The 13,039-nt window shown below is 37.4% G+C and overlaps 1 protein-coding gene across 1 annotated transcript in view; it reads right to left on the bottom strand.

Annotated features, from left to right (window-relative positions):
* Positions 1-13,039, bottom strand: part of LOC134796561 (protein singed wings 2) — a 52,123-nt gene that overhangs the window by 38,204 nt on the left and 880 nt on the right. The window lies entirely within an intron of this gene.

The raw sequence follows: 13,039 nt of genomic DNA, 5'->3' as shown, positions 1-13,039 counted from the left end.
GCTGTTATTTACGGGTCATTATTGTTGAAAACCGCAGTAAACTATCTTAAAACAATACGATTACAGTCGAATTTAAGTATTATGTTCCTTCAAAACTGGCTTAAAATGAAAAAAGTTTAAAGACTCATCTTTACTGATTGGGATCAATTTTTATTATGCTGGTATCATTTTGCGTCATTTTAAAAACGTATTTGACTTCTGTATGTCAATGAATTTTGATGACAACTGTAATCTTGTATTATATTATAGAACTTTTATATTAAAATATTGCCTATTAACAGGAAGAGTTATGTAATTCGTATAAGTAATCTGTAATACCATGGATTGCGACGAATAAATTATTATGATTATGCCGTTCGTTCCGTCTATATGTATAATGCGTGTACGTGCTGTTCTCTGAAAATCTTCAAGAAAAATAACGGCTAGACCAGCACTAAGTACTAGCAAGTTTTTGCGGCTTTGGAGACCGAGATGAAGCTTACAGGCCAATAGCGTTGTGGCCTGGTTATTGTTATGTATACCTATGTATCGAATGTTTTATAAATTTACTATAAAAAGCAATGTTTTATTTCGATTAGGTCTACATTTTGTGCCTATTGCATATCTGAAGTATTTTCGTACTAAACTTGAAACTTTCGTTGAAACTAAATAAAATAATTATTCCAAATGTACAGTCACCTGCAATTTATGTTACACAACGAAGGCCGCAAAAATATCTGACACGACCTTATTTGTAGAACCATAAGAGCATGTCACATATTTTTGCGGCCTTCGAAGAGTAGGTACCGTCATTACTCATTATCACCAACTTTGCCCGCTTTTTTTTTTAAACACGAATTTCTCAAAAAAAATCACATCATATGATTTTTTTTTGCTCAGCACGTCCATTGTGATCAAACGCATCAGTTTATGTGAAGAAAACATTTTTTTATCGTGTTTTTACCCATTTTTTTGCGTTTTAGAGGGCGGTCAAATAAAAAAATAAAATAAAAAAATATCCGGGGTTTTCGCCAATATTGCCCACGTCAATTTGGTATTCAAATACAGATCGTATGATGATGATGTCTAAGGATCACTTAAAGGTTTTGGGCAATCCTACCATTCCCTGTTAATATCTTAGCGATAAGTGTAAAAAACTTTTAAATAAATTTGCTGGGCAATGTTGCCTACCCGTTTTTGCCCATTTCCATATAAGGCTCGCCTAAGCATTTTACAAAGGCTAGGGTTGTCACTTTTGAAAAAATCTGTTACAATAGTTTAATGGCCAAAAATATGATTTTTGCTGTGTTTTCATTCGTTAACGGGATAAAACATCTAAATAAAGGATAATAAGACGAATTAAATACAGTATATATTTATAAACTTATTTTAGTGTACAAACATAACCTTCTTTTACTTGCGAAGTTGGGTAAATTAGATGAAAGTGACAACCCTAATCCGTTTTTGGTGGTGGGCAATGTTGGTATGGATGCCAAATTACCGGATTACTTTGCCCACCGCTAAAACTTTTGTGTATTTAGGCCTTTTTAGTTTAAATCTCAATAGACATAATCTATGCTTCACGTGTTATAACTGAAACCCGGAAATATTTGTCAAAGGGTTCTCAATTTTTTCTACTTGCATTCATTATTTATCAATTTTTTGCCCGCCGAAATATACCCTATATTAGACAACACGCTCAAAATTCCCAAGTCAAGTTATGCACAAGTTTGGCATATACTTTGTCAGAAATATAACCAATTTTCTACTAAAAACAGCAGGGTGGCCATAACTATTATCAATTTTTCTACATTAACGAATTTGTTTAAAATTGTCGTTTTGGGCAAAGTTTCCCTGGAGGCAAAGTTGGCGCTAATGACGTAACATATTATTGCAGGTGACTGTACATAAATGTTTCGGTGATTTTGAGATTATTTTCCAGGTTAGTTTACTAACAATCTAGTTATGCAGATACCGATTTCGTGAACGTATAATTAGTAAAAGGTACCGCTATTGTTTAGCGATACCGATTAAATTTGAAGGTAAAACTATACCGGTTGAAATATAAGGATATTAAAATTACAGCAGGGACAACAATTTTTTATAGGTGTACCTAAACCATCATTGGCCGAGCGTTAGCAATGGTCTCCGTTTCAGCTTGGGCAAAAATGCTTTTGTATGTTCTCCTTTGCAGATCACATTTCTCAACTGATTCTCGTGAAAATTTGTAAGCAGGTTCGATAGAACTATTCTGTTTCGCTTTATCCGCCAAAATGGAATTGCCACCCTGCTGAAACTTTATTTATTTAAATTCCTATTGAATGGATTTTGCACCTTATGAAAAACCGTATAGAGTAGTAAATAACATTTTACATCTGACTTAATGACATCTTGTTTTATTCGCTTTAATTGTACAAAACGCGTATCTCGACAAAGCAATATTAGGTAGTAAAACAGTCAACAATCAAATGAATTAAATAGGCACGTCACGTGTGACATGAACAGGCAAGGAAAGCAAGATTAAATGCATTGTTTCTCTTTCATCTTTAAATACCCTCAAAGGAGGCTAGTGGTCAATACTAAACTAAAAGTCCAATCTTAAAAAAACATGATGGGTCACTGACCTGTCCCAGTAAAGTGAGGTAGTGTGCGTGAAGTGCGCTTGTGTGTGAAATGGGGTAAATTTGTCAATCTGATATTTTACCCACCGCTACCGTCGCCTTAAATAAATAAATAAAAAATAAAAATATATTACACAAAACCCATCCCACCCACCCAGTTCCCTAAACATTTCACACGCCTCGCTGCACCAGGGTCCGCGGCCTTTTAATTGGAAAAGTATACATTGGCAACGTTAGTCGCCTAATGAATAGCAAACATCGGACTTTTAAGGCGGCTTAGCACGAATCAGGATTAAAGTAAACGTAGCAATCTAACTACGTCATCAGTGGCGAGATGTGCATATTATTAACTCGATTTTAAGACCGCGTTTACTTACATCGGGAAGAGCGGGATATACTCGTACGTAGGATTGCACTGGAAGGAAAATACTTAGTAAGAGCGGGACTTTATCGCGTTTAAATGAATTATAAAATTACCTCCGACGTTTCGAGGACTGCATTGTGACAATGGCGTCGTCGATTAAGTACCGTTTTCGTAATTAATAATGTTCAAAAATAGTGAAACTTTAAATCAATGCTTAGTCAGAGGTTGTTTAAGCGCATAGTACTCGCACGAATGTCAGACTTTGCTTTTTAATAGTACACTTACCTTCGGTAAGCGTCTCTGGGGAGTTTTAGGGTTTCGTAGTCAACTAGAAACCCTTATAATTTCGCCATGTCTGTCTGTCGGTCTGTCTGTCCGATGCTTTGCTCCGTGATCGTTAGTGTTAGAAAGCTGCAATTTGGCATGGTTATATAAACCAATAAATCTGACAAAGTCGTACAATAAAATGAAAAAGAAATTTTGTTAGGGTACCTACCTCCCCTACACGTAAAGTGGGGGTGTAATTTATTTTCGCTTCAACCCTACAGTGTGGGGTATCGTTGGAAAGGTCTTACAAAACATACATTTTTAGTCTTACTTTTTTTGATAAAGTTTATATTTTCGGAAATAATCGCTCCGATAAAAAAATGTGTCCCCCCTCTAATTAACTTTTGAACAATGGGTCCAAAACATCGTGAAACAAAAGCTTAATAAATACCAACTTTCAATGAAAACTATAGCGAACACGATCGGTCCAGTCGTTTTTGAGTCGTTTTTAAATATTCTTTTCTTAGTAAAAAGACGTACAAAGCGCTGCAAAAGGTACTCCCTTATGCTTGTAATGTACATGATACTTACTAATAGCCCCCGTTTGGCCTATTTCGACAGAATGGTAACTACGAAACCCTACACTGAGCATGGCCCGACTTGCTCTTGGCCGATTTTTACCTCTAGTTTAGGCTGTGTCGATGAGTTAGCCAGTCAGGACATACGCATTTATATATATAGATTATATACTTATATGAATTCTGATATACATATTACCTACCTATATACAATCCTTAAAAAAACGGGTTTAAACAATACAGTCATGTATAAAGTATATTCTCTTAGTAGGTAGCCAAGAATGAGTTTAAATGTTAAATCAGACTGCATTGCTGCAGGAAACGTCAAAAAAGTAATTTTATCAAGACAAATATTAAATATAGCACCCATTCTTTTGTTGATGATGTAATATTGAACTCTGCTCCAATGAGCACACTTCCCATTGGGACGAGGATACTTAACTTACTAACTTACTTATTGGGAGGGATACTTTTCCTGAATTATCGAGCGTGAAATCAATGGATGATTCATTACAGAGTCTTCCAGCTTCATATTAGATAACCTCTATGAAATAATGTTAGGTATTGCTTGTCCTCCAATTTACATATCTACATTGTATATATGCAATTTATGCATAGATCAATCAACCGAGAGCCTATCGTAGTCGGTAAGGCGATTAGTAGTCTAGTTGCATGTCTCAGATTACAAGAAAAGGAAACACCTACAGTTTCTGGAATCACCTTCAGCGTTATTTGACACTTACTGTTTACAAGGACTACACGTGGCTTAACGTGATGTTGCACAATACAGTTAGGGTAGATCGGGGGCAATAGTACCATTTTTTGGATAATGGTTCCTAGTTCAGAATGTATAGGAGCTGAACCAAAACTGTACGTACATATGAAATAATAGGTTATTGATTTACGTATTTTTGAGGGTAATTGTTAATAAACGGTAAGAATATGGTAGAAAATCCCGTTTTTCGACAATGATTCCTTGTGGTACAATTGACCCCTCGTGCGGGTCAATAGTACCAAAAATTGGAACGTAAATAAAACCCAAACAATATGTTTATTATATATAGGTTTATTATTTTAGAGCTTAACTGTAATCAATATTTTCAGTTACATCAGTCTTAAGAAGAAGAATATTTAATAACACTAATTGAGATCAGTGGTTACTTTGAACTCACATTACTATTAATATCTCACTGTGTGAAATGTGGTGAAACAGAGGTCTGTAATTTTTTGACAATTGCCGTACCTGTCGTACTTGGTGAAATAGGGCCCTGGTCAGTACACTGTTCATGGGCCCACAATTGACAATTATCACATTGCACCCATGTTTCATTAGATCTGCTTATGCTATAAGGCTCACCACAGACTAGGCAATAGTATTCTTCTACAGAATCCTCCTTGTCCTTGCATATTTCCTTTCCTTTTCCGGTCCCTTTCCCCTTGTCTTTTCCCTTCCCTTTTGCTTTTTCCGTCTCATGTTTTTCCTTGCTTTTTATTTATTGCTTGCTTGCTTATTATTTTTGGTTTCTCCTAATGCTTTTTTAATATTTTTGGTAACGTTGTTAAGGGGTCGTTTGTACCGCGGTGTCAATTGTAACGGTACAATTGTCCCCGGCTCACATGGTACTATTTGCCCCCGAGTACCCAAAATTACATAAAGTACTTATATTTCAATTACATTACCTAACTCATCCCCATACTGTGCCACAAAACAAACTTTGATAACTAACTAATCATAATCTAATACCAATCTAACTCTAGGATTATTTAGTTTTGAATAATATGACAAAATATTTCTCGTAAATACTTACTTTGATCACTCGAAAACAAAAATGGTCTCTTTAGCACCTCCGTTCCGCGTCGTAGCGAGCGGCCGACTGGTGAGCGGGTCCAGGCGGCGTAGCACGGTCGCGTTTTTATCGCTTGTCACCATGCCTGTCACGTTCTAACAAGTATGTAAGTGCGAAAGGGACGCGCATAGTGATAGTCGATAAAAATGGAACCATGCTGCGCCCGCAGACAAGTATTGAGCTTTATCGTGTATACCCACATATTCATATTTCGTTGCAGTGTTGGGCATTCAAGAATAAAATCATTATTTGAATAAGAATTCGTAGGAATAAAATCATCTCGATTTTATTCCCGTCAAAAATATTCAAATAATTTTGGTCGGGAATAATTCGTATGAGAAAAAATTGAATGAGAATAACTTATTCTTAATCAAATAAATATAATCATGATTTTTAATCGAAATAATATTCCACGAATAAAAATGTAGTCCGGGTACCGTATAGGTACTAATTACGTATAGTTAGGTAGATGTAATAGTAGTTAGCCTCTTGTCTAATTTATACCTATTTTATGGAATAAAATCTTACAAATTGACTGTCGCATAACGCATAGTTTCAGTAACCGTTTTATTTTTAATTTACTAACCAAATCATTACGTTCAATTTAGCTGGTCTAGGGGCCTAGCCAAGATGCCAATCGTTTGCGCTCCGACAACGAAGCGCTTTGTCTCTATCACTCTTACATATTAGTGCGATAGAGAGACAAAGATAGCGTTTCGTTGTCGTAGCGCAAACGTTTGGCGTGTTGGCTACGCTCCCAATGTGCCTAGCCAAGATGCCAATTTTTGTTTTTATTTTTATAACCAAATCATTAGGTAAATTAAGCTGTTCTGGGGGCCTAGCCAACATGCCAATCGCTTGGGCTCCAACAACGAAGCGCTTTCTTTCTCTATTACTCTTACATATTAGTGCGACAGAGAGACAAAGATAGCGTTTCGTTGTCGTAGCGCGAACGTTTGGCATGTTGGCTACGCTCCCAATGTGCCTAGCCAAGATGCCAATTTTTGTTTTTATTTTAATAACCGAATCATTAGGTAAATTAAGCTGTTCTAGGGGCCTAGCCAACATGCCAATAGCTTGCGCTCCAACAACGAAGCACTTTCTGTCTCTATCACTCTTACATATTAGTGCGATAGAGAGACAAAGATAGCGTTTCGTTGTCGTAGCGCAAACGTTTGGCGTGTTGGCTACGCTCCCAATGTGCCTAGCCAAGATGCCAATTTTTGTTTTTATTTTTATAACCAAATCATTAGGTAAATTAAGCTGTTCTGGGGGCCTAGCCAACATGCCAATCGCTTGGGCTCCAACAACGAAGCGCTTTCTTTCTCTATCACTCTTACATATTAGTGCGACAGAGAGACAAAGATAGCGTTTCGTTGTCGTAGCGCGAACGTTTGGCATGTTGGCTACGCTCCCAATGTGCCTAGCCAAGATGCCAATTTTTGTTTTTATTTTAATAACCGAATCATTAGGTAAATTTAACTGTTCTGGGGGCCTAGCCAACATGCCAATCACTTGCGCTCCAACAACGAAGCGCTTTCTGTCTCTATCACTCTTTCGTATTAGTGCGATAGAGAGACAGAAATAGCGTTTCGTTGTCGTAGCGCAAACGTTTGGCGTGTTGGCTACGCTCCCAATGTGCCTAGCCAAGACGCCAATTTTTGTTTTTATTATTATAACCAAATCATTAGGTAAATTTAGCTATTCTGGGGGCCTAGCCAACATGTCAATCGTTTGGGCTCCAACAAAGAAGCGCTTTCTTTCTCTATCACTCTTACATATTAGTGCGATAGAGAGACAAAGATAGCGTTTCATTGTCGTAGCGCGAACGTTTGGCATGTTGGCTACGCTCCCAATGTGCCTAGCCAAGATGCCAATTTTTGTTTTTATTTTAATAACCAAATCATTAGGTAAATTTAGCTGTTCTGGGGGCCTAGCCAACATGCCAATCGCTTGCGCTCCAACAACGAAGAGCTTTCTGTCTCTATCACTCTTATACATTAGTGCGATAGAGAGACAGAGAGAACGCTTAGAGAGACAAAGATAGCGTTTCGTTGTCGTAGCGCAAACGTTTGGCGTGTTGGCTACGCTCCCAATGTGCCTAGCCAAGATGCCAATTTTTGTTTTTATTTTTATAACCAAATCATTAGGTAAATTAAGCTGTTCTGGGGGCCTAGCCAACATGCCAATCGCTTGGGCTCCAACAACGAAGCGCTTTCTTTCTCTATCACTCTTACATATTAGTGCGACAGAGAGACAAAGATAGCGTTTCGTTGTCGTAGCGCGAACGTTTGGCATGTTGGCTACGCTCCCAATGTGCCTAGCCAAGATGCCAATTTTTGTTTTTATTTTAATAACCGAATCATTAGGTAAATTTAGCTGTTCTGGGGGCCTAGCCAACATGCCAATCACTTGCGCTCCAACAACGAAGCGCTTTCTGTCTCTATCACTCTTTCGTATTAGTGCGATAGAGAGACAGAAATAGCGTTTCGTTGTCGTAGCGCAAACGTTTGGCGTGTTGGCTACGCTCCCAATGTGCCTAGCCAAGACGCCAATTTTTGTTTTTATTATTATAACCAAATCATTAGGTAAATTTAGCTATTCTGGGGGCCTAGCCAACATGTCAATCGCTTGGGCTCCAACAACGAAGCGCTTTCTTTCTCTATCACTCTTACATATTAGTGCGATAGAGAGACAAAGATAGCGTTTCATTGTCGTAGCGCGAACGTTTGGCATGTTGGCTACGCTCCCAATGTGCCTAGCCAAGATGCCAATTTTTGTTTTTATTTTAATAACCAAATCATTAGGTAAATTTAGCTGTTCTGGGGGCCTAGCCAACATGCCAATCGCTTGCGCTCCAACAACGAAGAGCTTTCTGTCTCTATCACTCTTATATATTAGTGCGATAGAGAGACAGAGAGAACGCTTCGTTGTCGGAGCGCAAACGATTGGCATAATGGCTAGGCCCCCAGAACAGCTAAATTGTACCCTCAGATTTGGTTAAATTAAATTAAAAACAAAAATTGTCATCTTGGCTAGGCACATTGGGAGTGTAATAGCCAACATGCCAAACGTTTGCGCTACGACAACGAAACGCTATCTTTGTCTCTCTATCGCACTAATATGTAAGAGTGATATAGACAGAAAGTGCTTCGTTGTTGAAGCGCAAGCGATTGGCATATTGGCTAGGCCCCCTGAACAGCTAAATTGTACCCAAAGATTTGGTTATCAGATTAAAAACAAAAATTGACATCTTGGCTAGGCACCTTGGGTGCGTAGCCAATATGCCAATCGTTTGCGCTACGAGAACGAAACGGTATCTTTGTCTCTCTATCGCACTAATATGTAAGAGTGATAGAGAAAGAAAGCGCTTCGTTGTTGGAGCCCAAGCGATTGGCATGTTGGCTAGGCCCCCAGAACAGCTTAATTTACCTAATGATTTGGTTATAAAAATAAAGATTGGCATCTTGGCTAGGCACATTGGGAGCGTAGCCAACATGCCAAACGTTTGCGCTACGACAACGAAACGCTATCTGTCTCTCTATCGCACTAATATGTAAGAGTGATAGAGAGAGACTATGCGCAACTCTACGGAGGGTCAACGTTTGGCATGTTGGCTAAGCACCCTGATCGGATGATAGAACTAGATAGTGTATAGCGGAACTCTTCAATGTGTACTATACCTAAACTATAGTAACAAATATCAAATCAATCCGACTTTTAAATAGAAGGGTGAAAATCAACTTACAAAATATAACCGATTGTACTACAAAAATTAACTTAATTCTAAATAACATTTTAATTGAATAAAACCTTAGTTAGAATAGGCCCACTTCTAGAATAATTATTCTGTTTTTTATTCCGCATTTAAAATAAGAGTCACATGATTTATTCACCTTAATTTTATTCTAAAATAACTAGTGCAAGAATAATTCTAATTCAAATCGATTTGAATAAGAATAAAATTTCTGTTTTTATTCTTATTCTTATTCAAGTTAATTTTTGCCCAACTCTGTTTCGTTGTAATTGTGAAGATAATAACGATGGTACTATTGCCCCGTGGTACTATTGCCCCCGGTCTGCCCTACAGCACATTGTTATTTTTAGGGTTCCGTACCAAAATTCTCGCCAAAATTATCTGGGCAAGATTTCAGTCTAGTTACTAGGTCAAGTTGAGTATCATTATAATTTGAATGAGCTCGAGATGCACATTCTAAAAAAAAATTAATTTTTTTACCATGAAAAAAGATTTATGAAAGAAGGAATGTATTATAAAAAATACCATCATCCCTTCGAAGTTTACAAAAGAAAAATTATTAAATTTAAAAATAAGCGCTAAATTTTACTCCAAAATGTATTAGATATGATATATAAAAACCGGCCAAGTGCGAGTCGGACTCGCGTTCCAAGGGTTCCGTATATTACACAATTTTTAACAATCAGTGCCGGATTAAGATATTTTGATGCCCTAAGCATTTCTAGGTGCCCCCTCTCCCTAGGGTCATCAAGATTACATTGATTTTTTGGTAAATTGAGAGAAGTTCATTGCCGCATTACAGCTGAGAATGGAAATCAGTCACATCATTTTATCACGAAAATTGACAGTGCCGCAGCAGTAATGTTGCAACAGAGTACCTAATGCTGTTGCAGTCGCCACCCGAATGTCACCTTTATCATAGCGTAGAAAGTAATAGAAACGCGAGCGAAGCGAGCGCGGAAATTTTTCGATATAAAAACGCAATATGATAGACAGTTGTACATTTTTACTTTTAGTATGGAAATCAGTCACATCATTTTATCACGGAAGTTGACAGTACTGCAGCAGTAACTTTGCAACAGAGTAATGTTGCTGCAGTCGCCACCCGAATGTCACCTTTATCATACCTTATAAAGTAATTGAAAACGCGAGCGAAGCGAGCGCGAAAATTTTTCGATATAAAAACGCAATTTTAGTTTTAGTCCCAACCAGGCGCGAATCCAGGATTTCATACAGAGAAGGGATGGGACAGTTTTCTATCAGCCTAGCTTCGCATAGGGCTCGATATTTAAGGGTCTCATCGAGGTTGTTTTCATGCATAAAATATGCAAGAAAGCAGAGAGCTTGGAATTGAATTGGCGAAGTGTGAGAAAGGCAGTAGGCCCAGCTGCGAAAGAGGAAAGCTTGGATTTGGATCCACGCCCAAGTGTAATTAAGGCAGAAGATCAACTTTGCCGTAAAGCAGAAGGCCTCGCATAAGACCTAACGCCGAACCGCAAAAGAGTGGGTTGAAATCGAATCTATGCATGTAATCACGACTCTTCTACTGCTACCGATTGTTTCCCAAAGAATTACGCGCCATTATTTTTGCAAATTAGCTTTTGGACAGCTAAAAAAATCGTGTGGTAAAAACGATGTGTCTGTCCCTAATTTTAAAATTTGTTCACCTTTTTCAACCTGGCATTTTGGTGCCCTCCCTGAACGTGGTACCGTAAGCACGTGCTTGTTTTGCTTATTGGTTACAAAGTCTTTATTAATTCAACCATTAAAGTCGACGAGTACAAAAAACTTTGAGCTAGCTCTCAATTTAACATATTTTTTTCAACATTATTTTTAATTTGACCTTACAATTACTCGTAAGTAGGTAAGACCGTTAAATATTTAAAATGATTATCTTATCAGAAAATTATCACCAATTACTCTAAGAAAACTACTACTCTAAGTAATCCGGCACTGTTAACAATGTATTTTTTATGTGAAACGTGAGTGAAATCTCTTTTAAAAATCCGTAGGGGTCGGATCAAAAACTGTAATTAAGTCCGACTCACGCTTGACTGTACATTTCTAATAGGTTTTCCTGTCATCTATAGGTATAGACCTATTTTATGTATTTTTTTAAAAATTTAAGACTTAGTAGTTTCGGAGATAAGGGGGGGGGAATGGTAATTTTTTGCCTATTTTCTTGAATAACTTCTAAACTGTTTATTCGAAAATTATAAAAAAAATATATTTGAGATCCTTACAATAAGCTCTTTCATTTGATATGTAACATAATATAGTTTGAAAAATTATTTTTTTTCATTTTTTCATTTACCCCCCAAAAGTGGCCCCCATGTTTAAAATTCATTTGTTTACGTTACATGTCCGTATTTGGGTCACAAACTTACATATGTGTACCAAATTTCAACTTGATTGGTCCAGTAGTTCCGGAGAAAATCGGCTGTGACAGACGGACAGACAGACAGACGGACAGACAGACAGACAGACAGACAGACAGACGCACGAGTGATCCTATAAGGGTTCCGTTTTTTCCTTTTGAGGTACGGAACCCTAAAAAAACATGTATTTTAATTAAATCTCCGTTTATTTATTAAACGGCCAATCTTTCTCCGCGATTTAAAACACTTTACATCCCTACACTATAAAAACAGTGTTTATTTCCACTTAACTTCGCATGTCAAGTTACAGTTTGGTATAAGTGTTCCACCGGCGCCAATAGCGCTGAGGGTCAAAAGCTGACACACGACACTTGTTTATGCTTAGGTACTTCTTCTTCTTTCCATCCTGTTACCCCCTGCTGGGGTGTAGGGCTCGAATCTTTTTCTTCCACTGACTCCGGTCCTGGGCTATGCTTAGGTACGTTACAGAAAAAAGCAACGGTCGGAGTTCTTAGAAAGAATAGAAAGGGATCAGCGTCACTTGATGCTAGGTTTATAATTACATACACGTGTTGACTTTAGACATAGTTTATTGTCCATATTTTACGACACTGCACATTTGTTCCTCAATTATGAATTATGATTAAGATTTTATATTGTATTGCGATTGTTAGCATTCTAGGACAGGAACTAGGTAGATCTAAAGTACTTATCACCGGATTAATTGCAAGTAAACATTAGCTTTACAAATTAAATATGTACATGAATAAAGAACAAACGTTTAAAATTGCATTTGCATAGCATTTTGAAGCCTACGAAGTTAGGTACGCTTCAAGGTTACCAAAGAAAATGCACCTGGAGCGTACAACGTATTGCGAGTAAACTTTTGCATAAAATTAAATTCAAGTTTTAATTTATCGTCACAATGTAGCAGCGAGTGAGTAATTTCAGTACCTACCTATGTGACCGGCATTCATCAAGATTTAATTAAGAGAAAGTGCTCATCAAGCCAGTGGGTTAGTAATAGAATTAGAAATGTACCTAACTGTAATGTTGTACGCTCCTTTGGGTTGTATAAGTAGAGAGAATGAATTCGTGCACTGAAATAAAAAGGAATCCTAAAATACATTTAGGCACATACTTGCCACTAGATATATACGGAATAAGATACGATTTTATCTCAATTTGTTAACTATTAAACGATAAAATAAACCTTGTCGTCAAGGTTAACAGTTTATTGGTCTTTGG

The sequence above is a fragment of the Cydia splendana genome, chromosome 13, assembly GCF_910591565.1.
Source record: "Cydia splendana chromosome 13, ilCydSple1.2, whole genome shotgun sequence".
Classification (NCBI taxonomy): domain Eukaryota; kingdom Metazoa; phylum Arthropoda; class Insecta; order Lepidoptera; family Tortricidae; genus Cydia; species Cydia splendana.
This window is presented reverse-complemented; position numbering and strand designations above follow the sequence as displayed.